Here is a 21,920-nt window from a genome sequence, read left to right as displayed (position 1 = left end):
CCTCACATTTTTGTAAATATTTTATTCTATCTTTTCATGTGACAACACTGAAGAAATTAACACTTTGCTGCAATGTGAAGTAGTGAGTGTACAGCTTGTATAACAATGTAAATTTGCTGTCCCCTCAAAATATCTCAACACAGCCATTAACGTCTAAACCGCTGGCAACAAAAGTGAGTACACTGTGTAATGTAAAGGGGTCCAGAGGTACAAGAGCTGTGTAATGTAAAGGGGTCCAGAGGTGCAGGCTGCTGTGTAATGTAAAGAGGTCCTTAGGCGCAAGGTCCTGTGTAATGTAAAGGGGTCCAGAGGTGCAGGGTGCTGTGTAATGTAAAGGGGTCCAGAGGTGCAGGGTGCTGTGTAATGTAAAGGGGTCCAGAGGTACAAGAGCTGTGTAATGTAAAGGGGTCCAGAGGTGCAGGCGGCTGTGTAATGTAAAGAGGTCCTTAGGCGCAAGGTCCTGTGTAATGTAAATAGGTCCAGAGGTGCAGGGTGCTGTGTAATGTAAAGGGGTCCAGAGGTGCTGTATAATTTAAAGGGGTCCAGAGGTGCAGGGTGCTGTGTAATTTAAAGGGGTCCAGAGGTGCAGTTGTGGAGAGGGGGGTACACAGTAGTGACAAAAAGATATTGAAGGATGCAGAGGTATGCAGGGGACACAGTGGGTGTTTTTACATTTTAAGGTGGGGGGGTGCCAGATATAGGATCCGTCCCGGGTGCCAAATGCTCTAGGTACGGGTCTGGGGAGGGGCAATGGGTGGGGCCAGGGTGGAGCTGAAGGGGGCCCCATGATTTCTATCAGCGGCCCTGCTGGTAGGCTGCATTTGATGGGCACTGGTACCCTGCAACTGGTGGGCTGAATTGATCTCTTGGATCATTTCACCATATCCTGTAGTATGTCTGCAATCTCTGACCATCTTTTGTATCATGTCTGCAGTCTCTGTCAATATAAATTTTATCATGTGTGCAGACTCTGGCCATCTCCTGTATCATAGCTGCAGTCTCTAACCATTTCCTGTACTATGTCTGCAGTCTCTGACAATCTACTGTATCATGTCTGCAGTCTCTGACTATCTCCTGTACTATGGGGGCTCTAACAGAAGCCCTCTCTGTGTTCATTAGCAACACCCACCCCCTCCAACTCCCATTAGTGTACTCTCTTCCTGTATTTTGTTTATTGTTAAGAGATCATGGGAAGGTCCCAGGGTAATGAAGACTCCTTAGGGGAGCATCTCTGTGTTTGCGTTGAGGCTGTGGCGTCTGAAAACAGTCTGGGAGACCCATCTGTTGGTTGTGGGATAAACATTGAGATGCCATTCCGGTCACACAGGAACTGGTCCCACATAATTAAAATCAGCTAAAGCATCCGCTTGTAACTTGGCAACTGAATCAGAATCCCGATAGTGGGGAAGGAGAGCCAGCAACCTGGAAACAAAAACTCTAACCTGAGAAATGATTATCATGGCATGATTCAGCATCCCCAAAAGGGACTGTAGGTCGCTTTTGGAACAGACTGGGGATTGGACAAAAATATGAATGGTCTGGGTTATCCTGACCAGCCCAAAAAAGTGGGGATGGGAACTCCTGCAGGCGCTCTGCAAACCAAAAAACCGGAAGTGACGCAAATGCCCTGTGAACCCGGAAAAGACGTACCTCAGCTGTAACGCAACAACCAGCAAGACGAGAGGCAACACGGTACTTGCCAGAGGATGGGGGACTCTGATAGGGTCTCTGATGGGGACACCTGATGTAAAGGGGGACTCTTATTGGGACATCTGATGTAAAAGGGGGCTCTGATGAGGACACCTTATGTTAAGTGGTTTTATTTTACTTGAAATGTGGATGTGACTGGCCTACTGTGACGGGCACAGGGAGGCTGCAATTGATGGGCACCGTTTGATCTAGCAGTAATGATACATAACCACCTAATAAATGGCTATTTACATTCCTTAATTACTAACAGTTACATTTTAGTTTGTTTGCACCCCCCCCCCCCCAATAAATTTTGAGCACCATTCACCACTGCAGTGCATACTAGCACACTAGAGAATAAACCTCCTGGGGGCCCGCTAAAAAAAAAAAAAAAAAATGTAGCAGTTTTCATACCACTTCATGACCAGAAGGCTATGCCCCCTTAATGACAGCACTTTTTACAATTTAGCACTGCGCTGCTTTAACTGGTAATTGTGCGGTCACGCAATGCTGTACGCGAACAAAATTTGCGTTCTTTTTTCCTCACAACTAGAACTTTCTTTTGCAGCTGTGTGAAGTTGGCACCCCATGTTTGTATAACCTGAATACCATTCGTTTGTGCCGCGTTTGTGCTGATTTGTGACGCAAAAATTAGCGTTTCTGCCGGTTCGGTTTCTGAGATATTAACCACTTAACAACCGGCCCATAGCCGAATGATGGCTACAGGGCGGTTGTTTAACTCTGGGAGGCCGTCATATGAATCAGAATTCCGCTCTCGGGCGCGCACTAGAGGGCATCTGTGACCGCGGCCGTTTACCACGTGATCGCTCCGTCAAATGACGGAGTGATCACTTGTAAACATGTTATGACGCCGGTTCCTCCCTCCCCCTCTCTGTACCAATCGCTACAGCAGAGGGGGGAAGAGATCGGTGTCAGCAGCGCTACGGGCTGCATCTCCAGTGCCCACATCGCTGCTCACCGAAATTTAACCCCTCAATTCCCCGACAATACTCTGCAACACCCCGCCAATACTCTGCAGTAAAATTCCAGCTAATACTCTGCAATACCCTGCCAATACTCTGCCATACCCTGCCATAAATTGCCATACTCGGAGATACCCTGCAATACCCAGCCATAGACATCCCCCCCCCCCTCCCGCCACCCTCCGGTGCTTCTACCGACTCGCCAATACGATCAAAGCCAAAATCCTTTTTTTTTTTTCAGCCTTTCCAGCCTAGAGATGAGATGTGGGGTCTTATTGACCCCATATCTCACTGTAAAGAGGACCTGTCATGCCATATTCCTATTACAAGGGATGTTTACATTCCTTGTAATAAGAATAAAAGTGATCAAAAAATTTATTTTTGGGGAAAAAAAAATGTGAAACTAAAATAAATATAGTAAAATGAACAATAAAAAAAAAAAAAAAATTTTTTAAAGCGCCCCTGTCCCCATGTGCTCGCATGCAGAAGCGAACGCATGCGTAAATCCCGCCCACATATGAAAACGGTGTTCAAACCACACGTGAGGTATCACTGCGAACGTTAGAGCGAGAGCAATAATTCTAGCCCTAGACCTCCTCTAACTCAAAACATATAACCAGTAAAATAAATTAAAGCGTTGCCTATGGGGATTTTTAAGTAGCGACGTTTGGCGCCATTCCACGAGCGTGTGCAATTTTGAAGAGTGACATGTTAGGTATCTATTTACTCAGCGTAACTTCATCTTTCACATTATGAAAGTAATACAAATAATAAATACAAATAATAAATACAAAAATTGGGCTAACTTTACAGTGTTTTTTTTTTTTTAAGCACAAAACTTTTTTTTCCAAAAAAAAGCATTTGAAAAATTGCTGCGCAAATACCGTGCGAGATAAAAAGTTGCAACGACCACCATTGTATTCTCCAGGGTGTTTTTTTTTTTTTTAGCAAACATATATAATGTTTTGGGATTCTATGTAATTTTCTAGCAAATAAATGATGATTTTTACATGTAGGAGAGAAATGTCAGAATTGTCCTGCATGTTAGGCCTCTGTATGTGGCCACACTGTGTAAAAGTCTCACACATGTGGTATCGCCGTACTCGGGAGTAATAGCAGAATATGTTTTGGGATGTAATTTGTGGTATGCATATGCTGTGTGTGAGAAATAAACTGATAATATGACAATTTTGTGAAAAAAAAAAAAAAAAAAAGTAAAAAAAAGAAAATCTTGATTTTGCAAAGAATTGTGGGGAAAAAAAAATGACAACTTCAAAAAAAACTCATCATGCCTCTTAGGAATGTCTTCTTTCCAAAAAGGGGTCATTTGGGGGGTATTTGTACTTTTCTGGCATGTTAGGGTCTCAAGAATTGAAATAGGCCGTCAGTACTTCAGGTGTGATCAATTTTCAGATATTGGCACCATAGCTTGTGGACTCTATAACTTTCACAAAGACCAAATAATATACACCAATTTGTACTTATTTTTACCAAAGATATGTAGTAGTATAAATTTTGGCCAAAATGTATGAAGAAAAAATTACTAATCTGCTAAATTTTATAACAGAAACAAAGAAAAATTCATATTTTTTTTTTACAGAATTTGTTATTTTTTCTTTTATAGCACAAAAAATAAAAAAACACAGCAGTGATTAAATACCACCAAAAGAAAGCTCTATTTGTGTGAAAAAAAGGACAAAAATGTCATATAGGTCCAGTGTTGCATGGCTGAGTAATTGTCATTCAAAATGTGAGAGCACCGAAAGCTGAAAATTGGTCTGGTTATGAAGGGTGTTTAACCAGTTGCCGACCGCCGCACGACGATGTACGTCGACAGAATGGCACGGGCAGGCATATGGGCGTACCTGTACGTCCCTGCCTTCCCGCGGGTGGGGGGCCCGATCAGGCCCCCCCCCCCCCCCCGATGCCAGTGCCGGTCGGAATCCATTCAGGAGCGATCCGGGATGAGGGGGCGGCCATTCATTCATGGCCACCCCCTCGCGATCGCTCCTGACGAATGGAAGTGCAGCATGACATCACTTCCTCTCCTGTAATGTAAACACAGGCAGAGGAAGTGATGTAATCTCTCCTCGTGTCGGTCTTTTTTGTTCCGGCACCGAGGAGAGAGGATCGGTGAGTTGCACCAACACACTACACGTACAGTAGAACACGCCAGGCACACTTTCACCCCCCCTTCACCCCCCGATCACCCCCCCCATCACCCCTGCACCCCCCAGTCACAGTGACACCAATTGCATTTTTTTATTTTTTTATTATTGCATTGGTGTCATTTGTGACTGTAATAACTGTTAGGGCAGTTAGGGTTAGCCCCCTTTAGCTCTAGGATACCCCCCTAATCCCCCCAATAAAGGTTTAACCCCGTGATCACCCCCCGTCGCCAGTGTCACTAATAAGCGATCGTTTTTTCTGATCGCTGTATTAGTGTCACAGGTGACGCTAGTTAGGCAGGTAAGTATTTAGGTTCGCCGCAGCTTTTTATAGCGTCAGGGACCCCCATATACTACCGCATAAAGCCCCTTGATTGCCCCCTAGTTAACCCTTTCACCAGTGATCACCATATAACTGTTACAGGTGACGCTGGTTGGTTAGTTATTTTTTTATAGTTTCAGGGCACCCGCCATTTATTACCTAATAAAGGTTTAACCCCGATCACCCGGCGGGTGATATAAGTTTGAGGGTCAGATAAGGTCTGCGTCGCCCCAGGCAGCGTCAGGTTAGTGCCAGTACCGCTAACACCCACGTGCAAAGCATACACCTCCAATAGTAATATAGTATCTGATCAGATCTATATTAGCGTTGCCAGCATTTTAGGTTTCCCAAAACGCATTGTTAGCGTGATCAGCCCAGATACCTGATAGCACCTGCGTTTAGCCCCTCCGCCAAGCCCAGCCCAGCCCACCCAAGTGCAGTATCGATCGATCACTGTCACTTACAAAACACAACACACATAACTGCAGCGTTCGCAGAGTCAGGCTTGATCCCTGCGATCGCTAACAGTTTTTTTGTAGCGTTTTGATACAGTCGCTGACAGCCTAGGTGCTTTTTTACCTGTGAGTCTCACTAGTGTACCCCTAAATTTAGAGCCCAAAAATGGCAAAGCGAAGGTACACTAGTGAAGAGGCCTACACGTTTCTGAGCATGACAGATAGTGAAGAGGACGTCACTCATCTGTCAGATTCAGGCTCAGAATACGATCCTGTAGAGGACAGCGGCTCCATGACAGATAGCTCTGGCGATGGAGATGAGGTCCCTGTTAAGGGCAGGTGTACCCGATCCCGAATGTTTTCTGTTGTTCAGGTGGAGGAACCGCAGGTCCCTCGTATGGAGCAGAGACGTACTAGAGCCGCTCATCCTTCTGGTCAAGTGGCAAGCACCAGCGGCCTAGTACACCCTGGACGTACATCCAGCACTGCAGTAGCACGTGGTGACGTGGCGAGTCCCATAAGTGCAGTTCAAGCTAGCGAGGTGGCAAGCACAAGTAGTGTCCCACTGCCACCAAGACGAAGACAAAGACAGGCCCGTCGTACCCATAGTGCCCTTCCTGCAGAATTCGCCAATCCTGATTGGGTGCCCACCACTTCTGCAGAACCCGTACTTCCCCCATTCACTGGCCAACCTGGCATTAACGTGGAAACAGTTGATTTTACAACACTTGATTTTTACTCACTGTTTTTCACCGAAGATCTCTATAGATCTATTGTGGACCAAACCAATTTGTATGCTGGTCAACACATCGCCACTGTTCCCCAGTCCGCCCTTGCCAGACAATGGAAACCAGTTACGGTTTCTGAATTTAAAATCTTTCTGGGCCTCTCCCTCAACATGGGCATAACCAAAAAGAGTGAGTTGCGGTCATATTGGTCCACTAACCCAATTCACCATATGCGCGTGTTCTCTGCTTCCATGTCCAGGGCACGATACGAGCAGATTTTGCGGTTCATGCACTTCAGCGACAATGAACTCTGTCGTCCTCGTGGAGACCCTGAATACGATCGGCTCTACAAAATTCGGCCCCTCATAAACCACTTCAACCAACGTTTTGCAGACTTGTTTACTCCCCATCAAGTTGTCTGCGTTGATGAGTCCCTGATTAAGTTTTCTGGTCGCTTGTCATTCAAACAATACGTTCCCAACAAGCGTTCCAGATACGGGGTCAAGATGTATAAGCTCTGTGACAGGGCCACAGGCTATACACGTAGTTTTATGGTTTATGAGGGTAAAGATAGTCACGTAGAGCCGGAGAACTGCCCTGACTACATAGGAAGCGCTGGCAAGATAGTGTGGGACATGGTGTCACCCTTATTTGGAAAGGGGTACCACTTGTACGTGGACAATTATTACACAAGCGTGCCACTGTTTAGTCACTTGTTTGATCAGCAGATTGGAGCATGTGGCACTGTGCGACCTAATCACCGGGACTTTCCCCAGCAGCTTGTAGAGTCCCGTCTTAGGCTGGGGGAGAGAGCCTGCTTGCGCAGTAATAATTTGCTCGCTATGAAGTGGAGGGATAATAAGAATGTTTTCGTTCTTACCTCCCTTCATGCAGACACGACGGTCCAAAATCCTACGGCGACTGGTATTGTGGAGAAACCCCTCTGTGTCCACAAATATAACCTTAATATGGGAGGGGTGGACCTCAATGACCAGTTGTTGGCGCCGTATCTAGTTGCCCGTAAGGCCAGACGCTGGTACAAAAAAGTGTCTGTTTATTTATTCCAATTGGCTATGCTGAATGCTTATGTGCTACACAAAGCTTCAGGACGGACTGGATCCTTCCTTAAATTCCAGGAGGATATCGTCAGAGCCCTTCTGTATGCAGGCGGTGCTCCACCTCACCTTCCCCAACCAGATGCAGTAAGCCGGCTGCATGAGAGGCATTATCCTTATGTCCTCCCGAGTACCCCTACACAACGAGCCCCCCAAAGAAAATGTGTCTGCAGAAAGCGCGGATATAGGCGTGACACCCGTCATTGTCCCCGCTGTCCTGACAATCCTGGTCTTTGCATTGGTGAATGTTTTGAACGCTACCATGAACTAGTTGAGTTTTAGAGTAGAGTACAGCATTGCACAGGCTAGGCACACGTTCACAGGGTCTCTCAAAATGCGATGGCATCTTGGGAGACCCTGTGAAAAAAAGTGTTTAAAAAAAATATATATATATATACTGGGATGTCGCTGGACTTTGAGTGCTTATACCAGAATGATGCCTGCAGGTTTAGGTATCATCTTGGTATTCTTTTCAGCCAGCGGTCGGCTTTTATGTAAAAGCAATCCTAGCGGCTAATTAGCCTCTAGACTACTTTTACAAGCAGTGGGAAGGAATGTCCCCCCCCGCACCATCTTCCATGGTTTTCTCAGGCTTTCCTGTCCCAACAGGGAACCCGAGAATGCAGCCGGTGGTTCCGCCAGCTGACCAGAGACCAGAATGGCTCCAATCATCTCTATGGCCTAAGAAACCGGAAGCTACGAGCATTTCATGACTTAGATTTTGCGGGATGTAAACAGCGCCATTGGGAAATTGGGAAAGCATTTTATCACACCGATCTTGGTGTGGTCAGATGCTTTGAGGACAGAGGAGAGATCTAGGGTCTGATAGACCCTAATTTTTTCAAAAAAAAAAAAAAAAAAAAAAAAAGAGTACCTGTCACTACCTATTGCAAATCATAGGGGATATTTACATTCCCTGAGATAATAAAAATCATAAAAAAAATATATAAATGAAAGGAACAGTTTAAAAATAAAATGGCAAAATAAATAATATTAAAAAAAAAAACAAAACACCCCTGTCCCCCTCTGCTAAGGCGCAACGTTGAACGCAAGCGTTGGTCTGGTGTCATATGTAAACAGCAATTGCACCATGCATGTGAGGTATCACCATGAAGGTCAGATCGAGGGTACTAATTTTAGCAGTAGACCTCCTCCGTAAATCTAAAGTGGTCACCTGTAAAGGCATTTAAAGGCTTTTAAAAATGTACGCAGTTTGTCGCCGCTGCACGTTTCTGCGCAATTTTAAAGCATGTCGTGTTTGGTATCCATGTACTCGGCCTAAGATCATATTTTTTATTTCATCAAACATTTGGGCAATATAGTGATTTTTAGTGCATTAAAATAAAAAAAGTGTGTTTTTTCCCCAAAAAATGCGTTTGAAAATCGCTACGCAAATACCGTGTGAAAAAACAAAAGAAACACCCACCATTTTAATCTGTAGGGCTTTTGCTTTAAAAAAAAACACTTCATGTTTGGGGGTTCAAATTAATTTTCTTGCAAGAAAAAATATTCTCATGTAAACAAAAAGTGTCAGAAAGGGCTTTTTCTTCAAGTGGTTAGAAGAGTGGGTGATGTGTGACATAAGCTTCTAAATGTTGTGCATAAAATGCCAGGACAGTTCAAAACCTCCCCAAATGACCCCATTTTAGAAAGTAGACATCCCAAGCTATTTGCTGAGAGGCATGTCGAGTCCATGGAATATTTTATATTTTGACAAAAGTTGCGGAAAAAATACATTATTATTTATTTATTTATTTTTTGCACAAAGTTGTCATTAAATGATATATTGCTCAAACATGCCATGGTTATATGTGATATTACACCCCAAAATACATTCTGTTGCTTCTCCTGAGTACGGGGATACCACAAGTGTGAGACCTTTTGGGAGCCTAACCGCGTACGGTACCCCAAAATCCAAGCACCACCTTCAGGCTTTCTAAGGGTGTAAATTTTTGATTTCATTCCTCACTGCCCATCACAGTTTCGGAGGCCATGGAATGCCCAGATAGCACAAAATCCCCCCAAGTGACCCCATTTTGGAGACACCCCAAGCTATTTGCCGAGAGGTATGGTGAGTATTTTGCAGACCTTCATTTTTGTCACAAAGTTTTGAAAATAGAAAAAAAAATATACATTATTTTTTTTCTCTTCATTTTCAAAAACAAATGAGCTGCAAAATACTCACCATGCCTCTCGGCAAATAGCTTGGGGTGTCTACTTTCTAAAATGGGGTCATTTGTGGGGGTTTTGTACCATCTTGGCATTTTATGGCCTTCAAAACTGTGATTGGTAGTGAGGAGTGAAATCAAAAATTTACGCCCTTAGAAAGCCTGAAGGCGGTTCTTGGCTTTCGGGGCCCCGTAGGCAGCTAGGCTCCCAAAAAAATCCCACACATGTGGTATCCCCGTACTCAGGAGAAGCAGCAGAATTTATTTTGGGGTGTCATTTCACATATGCCCATGGCATGCGTGAGCAATATATCATTTAGTGACAACTTTGTGAAAAAAAAAAAAAAGTTTGTAATTTTCCCGCAACTTGTGGCAAAATATAAAATATTTCATGGACTCAACATGCCTCTCAGTAAATAGCTTGGGGTGTCTACTTTCTAAAATGGGGTCATTTGTGGGGGTTTTGTGCCATCTTGGCATTTTATGGCCTTCAAAACTGTGAAAGGTAGTGAGGAGTGAAATTACAAATGTATGCCCTTAGAAATCCTGAAGGCGGTGCTTGGCTTTCGGGGCCCCGTACGCGGCTAGGCTTCCAAAAAGTCGACCACATGTGGTATCCCCGTACTCAGGAGAAGCAGCAGAATGTATTTTGGGGTACAATTCCACATATAACCATGGCATGTGTGAGCAATATATCATTTAGTGACAACTTTGTGTAAAAAAAAAAAAAAAAAAATTATTCAATCGCTTGAGGCAAAAAAATAAAATATTCAATGGGCTCAACATGCCTCTTATCAATTTCCTTAGGGTGTCTACTTTCCAAAATGGGGTCATTTGGGGGGGGTTTGTACTGCCCTGCCATTTTAGCACCTCAAGAAATGAGATAGGCAGTCAAACTAAAAGCTGCGTAAATTCCAGAAAATGTACCTTAGTTTGTAGATGTGACAACTTTTGCGCAAACCAATAAATATACAGTTATTGACTTTTTTTTTACCAAAGACATGTGGCTGAATACATTTTGGCCTAAATGTATGACTAAAATGGAGTTTATTGGATTTTTCTAATAACAAAAAGTAGAAAATATCATTTTTTTTCAAAATTTATGGTCTTTTTACGTTTATATCGCAAAAAATAAAAAATCGCAGTCAGTCAAATACCTTTAAAAGAAAGCTCTATTTGTGGGAAAAAAGGACGCAAATTTTGTTTGGGTACAACATTGCATGACCGCGCAATTACCAGTTAAAGCAGCGCAGTGCCAAATTGTAAAAAGACCTCTGGTCATTGACCAGCAAAATGGTCCAGTCTGAAAGTGGTTAAGTGCCCAGTGGTCAAGTGGTGAAACACTCTTTTTTAATGCAAGCCCCGCCCACTTTGCACCCCACATTGCTGAATTTGAAAAACGCGCCATTCGTTTGTGCCGCAAAAATAAACGTTTGTACCGCTTTGGTTGTGGAGAGATTGTGCGTTATAGTTGCTGAAACCCCGCCCACTTTGCACCCCACGTTTCCGAATTTGAAAAACAAACGCGCCACTCGTTTGTGCTGCAAAAATAAATGTTTGTGCCGCTTTGGTTGCGGAGATATTGAGGGGTATATGTTGTCAAACCACACTGATTTTACACCTCGTTATTAAATCTTACATACAACTAGACTTTTTTGTTCGCGGTTTGTGCAGATTTGGTGGATATTGTACATGATATTTCACTTCAAATGCATAGTCATGTCAGTAAACATTGTTTTTCTGACAGACTTCATGGCAGACTACGTGTGGGTTAACCCCGCCTCCTCTCCAATGCTATAGGACCCCACTCCCATAAATTTGAGCTCACCACTAGAGCTTTTTTTGCCCTCCTCACTGAACCTCCTTACGTTTACGGGTGTCCAAAATTGATTGTGGAAGTTAATGCCGGGCAGTTTCAAGATAGCCCAGGACTAGGGATGAGCTTGATGTTCGAGTCGAACGCAACATCGGCTGTTCGCAGGTTCGGCAAATGCCGAACGTTATGGGCCGTTCGCGCCAAATTCGTGTGACGCTCACGGCCCACAATGCACTGCGCCATCGCAGTGCATTGCTGGCTCATGATTGGCCAAGCATGCACTGTGACCCCGCATGCTTGGCCAATCACAGTGCCGGCAGCGAGGAGAGCCATGATCCAATCATAGCTCAGGCTGTGTAGTAGTAGTAAGTTAGTGGGCGTTCTCTGTGTACCTTCAACACAGTATGCACCGTTCGTTATCAGCCGATTTAGCGTTCTTGCTCTTCTGTAATTGAGCTTTTAGCAATCTGCAGGAGTTTGTGGGTGTTGTCTGCGTGCCCTGATACACCATTATATCAACCTATATAGCTCTTCTCTGATTGAGCCATCTGCAGCAGTTAGTTGGTGTTGTGTGCCTCCAGTACAGCACAGTATACACCAGTATCTACCCTTTAATTCCTGTTCTATAATAAAGGCATCTGCAGGAGTTGGTGAGTGTTGTGTGCCTCCAGCACAATATACACTACCCAATTGCTGGTTTTCCCATCTCCCTTCAGGCCATTCCAATGTCTGGAAGGCCAACAAGGAGAGGCAGACAGGCACGAGCTGATAAAAAAGGGCAAGCAGGCTCTATGTCTAGAGACAACAGTGCTGGTCGTGGACGCGGTGCATCGTCATCATCAGCATGTGGCCATGGGACACGCTTGTCATTATTTTCGGCAGCTGGACGTGTTGAGCCGTATCATGCTGAAGACTTGGTAGAGTGGATGACCAAGCCCTCTTCATTCTCCTCATTCTCTCTCACCCAGGCTCAGGGTACTAGCAAAGCAGCTGCCAACGCATCGTCTTCCCTTGTCTCAATGTCATCATCTCCTTCCCTAGACCCACCAGTGCCACCACGTCCTCCTGAGGAGTCTCCTAAACTCTTTGAGCACAGTGTTGGGTACATGCTCCAGGAGGATGCCCAGTGTTTTGTAGGCTCTGATGATGATACTCAGCTAGAGGAAGGCAGTAGCATTAGCGCAGAGAGAGGGGATGCTCAAAAAGGACAGTAATCTGGCAGTCATGTTCCACAAGCTGCAGCATACTGCCAGGTTTGCTCCAGCGATGAAGAGGGAGAGGATTATGAGGGCACTGACTCCACGTGGGTGCCTGGTAGGAGAGAGGAGGAGGAGGAGGCACATGTCCAACGAGTCAGGATGCCCTCCGAGGGCCAGCTTAGGGGCAGCACACTGACTGAATCACACCGCAGAGCTCCGCCTGTGCAGGGCGATGCTTCTGCACGTTATTCTAAAAGTTCTTTGGTGTGGGCCTTTTTTGAGACGAGTGCATCAGATCGCACCGCTGCTATTTCCAACATATGTCTCAAGCGTATCTCGCGTGACCAAAACATCAGCCGCTTGGGCACCACATGCTTGACCAGACATATGTTGACCTGCCATGCAGCTCGTTGGCAAGCGTACCTCAAAGATCGAAGCAGACATCTCCTTGCTCCTCATCAGTTGGGATCTCCAACCCCACTAGACCTTCAGTCCTCTCTGAAACCTGCTCTGAGAGGAATGAAGGTGTAGAATTGTGTGTCACAGCCAAGTGCTTCCGGGCACTCTGCTAGCAGTACACCCACGTCCGATTATAGCAGGCAAAATTTCCCTGCCCCAGCTGCTGAACCGTTGAAAGAAGTTCACTCCCAGCCATCCACATGCCCAGCGGTTGAATGTTAGCTTGGCTAAATTGCTAGCACTTCAACTGCGGCCTTTTCAGTTGGTAGACTCGGCCCCCTTCCGTGAGTTTGTACAATGTGCGGTTCCTCAGTGGCAGGTCCCCAAAACGCCACTTTTTCTCACGGAAGGCGATTCCGGCTCTCTACCGGCATGTGGAAGGCAATGTTCTTGCCTCGCTGGACAGGGCGGTCAGCGGTAAGGTGCATATTACTGCCGACTCATGGTCCAGCAGGCATGGACAGGGACTTTACCCGTCTTTCACGGCCCATTGGGTCACTCTTCTGGCAGCTGGGAAGGATGCGGGACAAGGTGCAGTAGTGTTGGAGGTTGTTCCATCACCACGCCTCCAAAATGCTACTACTGGTTGTGACACACCTCTCTCCTCCACCCCCTCCTCTTCTTCCTCCATGGCCTCTTCCAGTGCTCTGTCCTCAGAACCAGCGGTGCTCCGTAGGCGTTCAAGGGGCTACGCAAGTACGCAGGCAAAACGATGCCATGCTGTGCTTGTGCTGCTTTGTTGTTTGGGGGACAGGAGCCACACTGGGGCAGATATTTTGTCAGCTCTGCAGGGGCAGGCCGAGAGGTGGTTGACGCCATGCCAGCTTAAGCCAGGATTGGTGGTTTGCAACAATGGCACCAACCTCCTCTCCGCCCTCCAACAGGGACAACTGACCCATGTGCCTTGTGGGGCTCACGTCCTTAACCTGGTGGTGCAGTGGTTCTTTAGGCAGGTACCCAGGCGTACAGGATGTCCTGAAGCAGGCCAGGAAAGTCTGTGTGCATTTCCGCCGATCATTTAATGCTTGTGCTCGGCTGGCTGAGCTCCAAAAGGAGTTGAACCTGCCCAGGAACCGCCTTATATGTGACATGCCCACCAGGTGGAACTCAACGTTGGCCATGCTGCAGCGACTGCACACACAGCAGAGGGCCATCAATGAGTACCTGTGAGACTACGGCACCAGGACAGGGTCAGGAGAGCTCAGTTTTTTCTCACCACGCCAGTGGGGCATGATCAGGGATGCATGCACTGTCCTGTCACCATTTGAGGAGGCCACAAAGATGGTGAGCAGCGACAGTGCATGCATCAGTGACACTGTACCTCTTATCCACCTGTTGGAGCATACGCTGTGTGGAATAATGGACAGGGCACTTGAGGCAGAACAGAGGCAGGAAGAGGAGGACTTCCTTGCCTCTCAAGGCCCCCTTTATCCAGACAGTGTTCCTGCTGTCCCACCCATCACAGAGGAGGACGACGAGGAGGACGACAAGGACGAGGACAATGATTGTGTCAGCATGGAGGAGGAGGCTGGCACTCAGCATCCTTGTAGGGATGATTTACAGTCCCAAGAAACCCGTGGACTTATACGTAGCTGGGAGAAGGTAGATGCGGATCATGTTGTCCTTAGTGACCCAGAGGACTCTGGACCGAATGCCTCAGCTAACCTACGCTGCATGGCCTCCCTGATCCTGCAAATCCTGCGGAAGGATCGTCGTATTCTTCGGATCAAGGAGAGGGACCATTACTGGCTGGCCACTCTCCTTGATCCACGGTAGAAGGGTAAGGTTGCCGACCTTATCTTGCAGTCGCAGAGGATGAGACATCTCCGGTAGGCCTTGCAGAAAGGTCTGTGCAACATGTTCCCAGAGACTGGGAGGTTACAAACTCCTTGTCCTGGAAAAAGTGTTGCGGAGGCATCGGTCAGAAGGAGCGGTGGAGAAGGTGGACGTCTGACCAATGCGTTCAGACAATTATTTAGTCCGCAGCCCCAAGGTATGATCGGTTCCAGCAACCATCGCCAGTGTCTGATTTACATGGTGCAGGAATACCTAGGGGCAAGGTCAGACTTGGACACCTTTCCCACCGAAAATCCTCTGGCTTACTGGGTCTTGAGGATGGATCACTGGCCAGAGCTTGCACAGTATGCAATTGAGCTACTGGCCTGTCCTGCATCCAGCGTTCTTTCGGAACGCACCTTCAGTGCTGCTGGTGGCTTGTTACCAATCACAGGGTGCACCTGTCCGCCGACTCGGTTGATCGACTGACCTTCATAAAGATGAATCAGTCTTGGATCACCCACAGCTACCAAGCACCTGAAGCTGATGTAACGAATTTTTTTTTTTTTTTTTTTTAATCATCACATCCCTTCAAGACTGCCTATGCTGATGCTAAATGACTGTCCTGTTATGTTGATTGTCTATCCTCTTCCTCCTCCGCTGATATCTTGGAAGAACATTTTTGGTTCTGGGTGATGCCACCAGCCCAATTTTTAAGCCCCAGTTTAACAGGGGCATTTAATTAAAATTTTTGATACAATGCTTTGCAGCAGGGCTCATTCCGGCACTACAACTAGAGTATATGGGAGAGGTTGCAGTGTCGTGGCACCAGCACCAGTGCCTAAGGCCCAATTTTCAGCCCCTGTTTAGCAGGGGCATGCAATTACAATTCTTGATATAATATTTCACAGCAGGGCCCATTCCTGTGCCCACTGAGAGTAACTGAGGACTTCTAGTGTTGTGGCACCAGCACCAAAGGTCAATTTTTCTACCACTGTTCAACAATGGCATGTAATTACATTTCTTGAAATAATCGTTCACAGCAGGGCGCTCCAGCGCCCACCAAGAGTCACTTTGAGGGCTTACAATGTTGTGGCAACACCAACACCTTATTCCGCCATTTCTACAGAGCATATAGGGCAGGCCCCTACTTTCAAACATCCAACTTACAAACGTCTCCTACTTGCAAACGGAAGGAGACAACAGGAAGTGATATGAAAAAAGACGGACGGCAAAACAAATTATACAGGGGTGATAACCCTTCCCTAGGTTTTCCAAAAAGCTTAAAAATAGATTTTTTGACTGGAGCTACACTTTAAAAATGTACCAGTTCAAAATTACAAACAGATTCTACTTAACACAACAAACCTACACAGTCCCTGTCTTGTTTGCACCGCCTGTATACTGCTGTTCTGAGTATATAGGGCCTGGGGGCCACACGCCTTTCTTTTTTATATGGGTACGGGGTTCCCCTTAATATCCGTACAAGACCCAAAGGGGCTGGTAATGGGCATGGGGGGCTACCCATGCCATTTTTCTCAATGATTTTCATCCATATTGCCAGAACCAGATATTACATTAAAACCGCAAGCAGTTTTAAATTACTTTTTTTCCGTTAAATGTCATTTTGTGCAGGGACTGTTCTAAACACGGGAAACACGTGGCACTTCACAGGCATACTATAGACACCCCCAGACACGATATTTAAAGGAATATTTCACCTTTTTTTTTTTTCACTTTAATCGTCATTAAAAATCAGTGCTCCCGCAAAAACAGCCATTTTTAAAAACATTTTAGGCATTTTATGTCCCCTGGGGCAGGAGCCAGGTCCCCAAACCCTTTTTAGGACAATATCTTGCTTATTAGCCATTAAAATTAGCACTTTTTATTTTGAAGGTTCGAGTCCCATAGACTTCAATGGGGTTCTAAAGTTCACATGAATTTTCGGTCCGTTCGAAAGTTCTGGTGCGAACCAAACCAGGGTGTGTTCGGCTCATCCCTACCCAGGACCCAGCCATGGGCGGGTGTGAAGATTCTCCATGGCAGCAGTTCTTGTATGTAAAAACTCTGTTTTTCCCTCATGTGCCTTGCATTTTTTTTTTTTTTGCTTCTATGGCGCCTGGAACGCAAGTGCATCTTCCAGGTTGCAGCTCCGGCTCGCTACTGCGCATGTGCGATCCTCGGACGAAGCCGAGGCTTGGTTTCACGCATGTGCTGTGTGGCAGGGGACCCGGCGGCCATGCAGGCACTTTACGGCAGGTCACCACTGCACAGCCGCAGTCCAGGCATGGCAGTGATGTCATTTCGGCGGGGATGTTTGAATAACTGAGAGCCCTGTCATTCTAAGGATTACTACAGGCAGCTTGCGTCCGATCCTCAGGCCCCAGGTTCCTAGCTAATGGTTAGCTTCAGCCTGGGGCTATGGTAAAAGAGGGAAGGGGGGCTAAGATGCCTTTTAAAGGGGAAGCTGCACTGCTATTTGTACTCCTTTGTTCCAGGACGTGTGAGTGTTCCTACAATGCTGCAGAATCACTTCCTATTCATCCACCAGGGTGCCATGGACAGATCACCGCCTCCGTACGGCCAGCCTCATGGACCTCCATTAATACCTTTATCTCACTCTATTGCAATCTTTGCATCTTTCGATCTTTACTTTAAGAATCCAGTCGGCTGACGGGGACAATTAAACTTCTTTTTATCAGCATACCAACCCCTGTGGTTTGGCTGTCAGGAAAATTAAAAATGTATTATCAAATACTTACCGTAATTTTACTTTCCTGATGGACTCCATGGCAGACGGAGTTCATACCCTTTGGTCATGACTTGGCCAATTATGGAACGCAGTCTCTAGTGGTGAGCTCAAATTTATGGGAGTGGGGTCCTATAGCATTGGAGAGGAGGCGGAGTTCTGCCATGGAGTCTGTCAGGAAAAGAATGTTTACCGACATAGATGTTTTTCAAAAAAGCTATTAAAAAAAAGATGGGACTTATATAAGAGAATTTGCTGGAGTGCTGTTTTGCTTGGTTAAGACCTGGTTTAAAAGAGAACTATGGCCCAACCTTTTTTGGCCTTAGTTTTTTTTTTTTGTTCACAAGATGACATATAGTATGTTCTCCCGTGACAAAAAATAAATAAATTAATGTGCATGTGGCGGGCTATTGCCCACTATATCCTGACAGCACAGAGCCGCGATGCAGCCGGGACAGAGCCTGACAATACTGTTGAGATCCATCCTGCCGCCTGATTGACAGCTGACTCTGCCTCACTAGAGCCAGAGCCAGCTGTGCCCGCCCCCTCCCCAGATTTCCTCCTCCGTCTGTTCTTCCAGTCAGCGCTAGAGAATCGGAAGGGGGGGGGGGATCCATGTGGAGTAAAACATGTACAATATCCACCAAATCTGCACAAACCAAGAACAAACCAGCTGAATCTTAAAATCAAACACGCCATTCGTTTGTGCCGCGTTTGTTTTTAAAATTCAGCAATATGGGATGGGGTTTCAGCTACTATAAAACGCACAATATCTCCGCAACCAAAGCGGCACAAACGTTTATTTTTGCAGCACAAACCAGGCACAAACGAACTGCGCGTTCGTTTTTAAAATTCAGCAACGTGGGGTGCAAAGTGGGCAGGGTTTCAGCAACTATAACGAACAATATCTCCGCAACCAAAGCGGCACAAACGTTTATTTTTGCAGCACAAACGAATGGCGCGTTTGTTTTTCAAATTCAGCAACGTGGGGTGCAAAGTGGGCGGGGCTTGCATTAAATTGAATGTTTAATATCTCAGAAACCGAACCGGCACACACGCTAATTTTTGCGGCACAAATCAGCACAAACGCAGCACAAATGAATGGTATATTTTTATTCAGGTTTTACAAACATGGGGTGCCAACTTCACACAGCTTTCTTTTGGTGGTATTTGATCACCTCTGGAATTTTTATTTTTTGCAATATAAATGAAAAAATATAAATTAAAATTTTGAAAACAAATTATATTTTCTACTTTTGTTATAAAAAAAAAAAAAAAAAAAAAAAAAATACAATAAAACTCAATTTTAGTCATAAATTTTGGCTAAAATGTATTAAGCCACATCTTGGGTAAAAAAAAAAAAAAAAAAAAAAAAAAAGTCAATAAGCGTATATTTATTGGTTTGCGCAAAAGTTATAGTGTCTACAAACTATGGTCCCATTTTGGAAAGTAGACACCCCAAGTTATTTGCTGAATGGCATGTTGAGTCCATTTAATATTTTATACTTTGCCACAAGTTTTTGTAAATTAAAATTTTTGAATACAATTTTTTTTACACAAAGTTGTCACTAAATGATATATTGCTCACACATGGCATGGGCATATATGAAATTACACCCCAAAATACATTCTGCTGCTTCTCCCGAGTACAGGGATACCACACATGTTGGATTTTTTGGGAGCCTAGCCACATGCAGGACCCTGAAAACCAAGCACCGCCTTCAGGATTTCTAAGGGCATACATTTTTGATTGCACTCCTCACTGCCCATCACAGTTTCGGAGGCCATGAAATACCAAGCTACTGCTTGTAAAAGCGGTTAAGCGGCTAATTAGCTGCTAGGATTGCTTTTACATGAAAGCTGACTGCTTGCTGAAAAGAACGATACCAAGATGATACCTAAACCCGCAGGCATCTTTCTGGTATAACCACTCAAAGTCCAGAAATGTACAGTACATTGCTGTTCCTTGGGCATATATTGTAGTGCTCTTTTTTTTATGCAGCCTGTGGGCTGAATGAAAAAAAAAGATTGATCTGTGTTTATGCCCACCACCAGAATACCGCCCGGCATCCACTCTAAATGATGGGCATACATTTGCCTTTTTTTATAGCAATCTATGCCAAAAAAAAAAAAAGGAAAAAATATATGCCTTAGCATGGGGGCAATCCGCCCCTAATATTAGGGGCAAATCGCCCCTCCATCCCTGCCCTCATGCTTCAGCATATATGCTTTTTTTTTTTTCTTTTTAACTGTGGTGGTGAACTACAGCACTGGAGTCACGGCTTTACGTACATAACAAAACACATTGTTGCGCTTCCTAAATAACTACCAATAAATCCTTATACAAGAATAATTGATAAACTTGCAATGTAGCAAAATACTGAGTGCACCAAATATTCGTGTTCCCTGACTGGGAATAGTGACCAATACACAATAATGAAATATACGTGTTCCCTAAATGGGAATAGTGAATAGACAATAAAGATAAAGACAACACACTCAAAAAAAAATGTATTGAACAAAAATAAGAGTTCAAATCCACAAATATAATCCTCAAAGTCTTCTGCACAAAAACGCACAACACAACACCAGTGCATAAACGTTGAAAATGCAAATGCTCTCCTCCACCTCAGTATCCTAGCCGCTCACCTCACGTTCTGACCCGTTTCACCAAAAGGTCAGAAAAAGCAGGTTCCCTCTCTGTGATACAGACGGATCAGCTGGTCATGGAACTCCTATTCCGTCCGTGCTGCCTCCAGCTGATTGGATGGATTCCAGCCAGTACAAATTCCCTCAATGGGGTCTGGTGCACATAGGAATAGAAAACGCAAAATCCATTGCTCTCTGTATATCAAAACTGTTTATTTCCTCATTAAAACATTATATAAAATTTTTTTATTATATATATATATATATATATATATATATATATATACACAGTGGTGTGAAAAAGTGTTTGCCCCTTCCTCATTTCCTGTTCCTTTGCATGTTTGTCACACTTAAGTGTTTCGGAACATCAAACCAATTTAAACAATAGTCAAGGACAACACAAGTAAACACAAAATTCAATTTGTAAATGAAGGTGTTTATTATTAAAAGGTGAAAAAAAATCCAAACCATCATGGCCCTGTGTGAAAAAGTGATTGCCCCCTAAACCTAATAACTGGTTGGGCCACCCTTAGCAGCAACAACTGCAACCAAGCGTTTGCGATAACGTGCAATGAGGCTTTTACAGCGTCCTGGAGGAATTTTGGCCCACTCATCTTTGCAGAATTGTCCTAATTCAGTTACATTAGAGGGTTTTCGAGCATGAACGGCCTTTTTAAGGTCATACCACAACATCTCAATAGGATTCAGGTCAGGACTTTGGCTAGGCCACTCCAAAGTCTTCATTTTGTTTTTCTTCAGCCATTCGGTGGTGGACTTGCTGGTGTGTTTAGGATCATTGTCCTGCTGCAGAACCCAAGTTCGTTTCAGCTTGAGTACACGAACAGATGGTCGGACATTCTCCTTCAGGATCTCTTGGTAGACAGCAGAATTCATAGTTCCTTTTATCACGGCAAGTCTTCCAGGTCCTGAAGCAGCAAAACAGCCCCAAACCATCACACTACCACCACCATATTTTACTGTTGGTATAATGTTCTTTTTATGAAATGCAGTGTTCCTTCTACGCCAGATATACTTGGACACACACCTTCCAAAGAGTTCCACTTTTGTCTCATCGGTCCACAGAATGTTGTCCCAAAAGTCTTGGGGATCATCAAGATGTGTTGTGGAGAAATTGAGACGAGCTTTGATGTTCTTTTTGCTCAGCAGTGGTTTTCTCCTTGGAACTCTGCCATGCAGGCCATTTTTGCCCAGTCTTTTCCTGATGGTGGAGGCATGAACGCTGACCTTAACTGAGGCAAGTGAGGCCTGCAGTTCCTTGGACGTTGTTGTGGGGTCTTTTGTGACCTCTTGGATGAGTCGTCGCTGCGCTCTTGGGGTAATTTTGGGTGGCCGGCCACTCCTGGGAAGGTTCACCACTGTTCCATGTCTTCTCCATTTGTGGATAATGGCTCTCACTGTGGTTCGCTGGATTCCCAAAGCTTTGGAAATGGCTTTATAACCCTTTCCAGACTGATAGATCTCAATTACTTTCTTTCTCAATTGTTCCTGAATTTCTTTGGGTCTCGGCATGATGTGTAGCTTTTAAGGATCTTCTGGTGGACCTTACTGTGTCAAGCAGCTCCTATTTAAGTGATGCCTTGATTGTGAACAGGTGTGGCAATAATCAGGCCTGGGTGTGGCTAG

At 45.1% G+C, this 21,920-nt stretch overlaps 1 long non-coding RNA gene across 1 annotated transcript in view; it reads right to left on the bottom strand.

Annotated features, from left to right (window-relative positions):
- The window catches only part of LOC143990146 (uncharacterized), a 71,673-nt gene extending 51,250 nt beyond the window's left edge, over positions 1–20,423 (bottom strand). The window contains exon 1 of the long non-coding RNA XR_013277179.1: positions 20,277–20,423. This is a non-coding gene — a long non-coding RNA (uncharacterized LOC143990146). The remainder of the gene's footprint in view (positions 1–20,276) is intronic.
- Positions 20,424–21,920: the final 1,497 nt, after the last annotated feature.

This window comes from Lithobates pipiens, unplaced genomic scaffold (assembly GCF_037356315.1).
Source record: "Lithobates pipiens isolate NorthernLeopardFrog02 unplaced genomic scaffold, aLitPip1_a1.2 Scaffold_18, whole genome shotgun sequence".
Taxonomy (NCBI): domain Eukaryota; kingdom Metazoa; phylum Chordata; class Amphibia; order Anura; family Ranidae; genus Lithobates; species Lithobates pipiens.
This window is presented reverse-complemented; position numbering and strand designations above follow the sequence as displayed.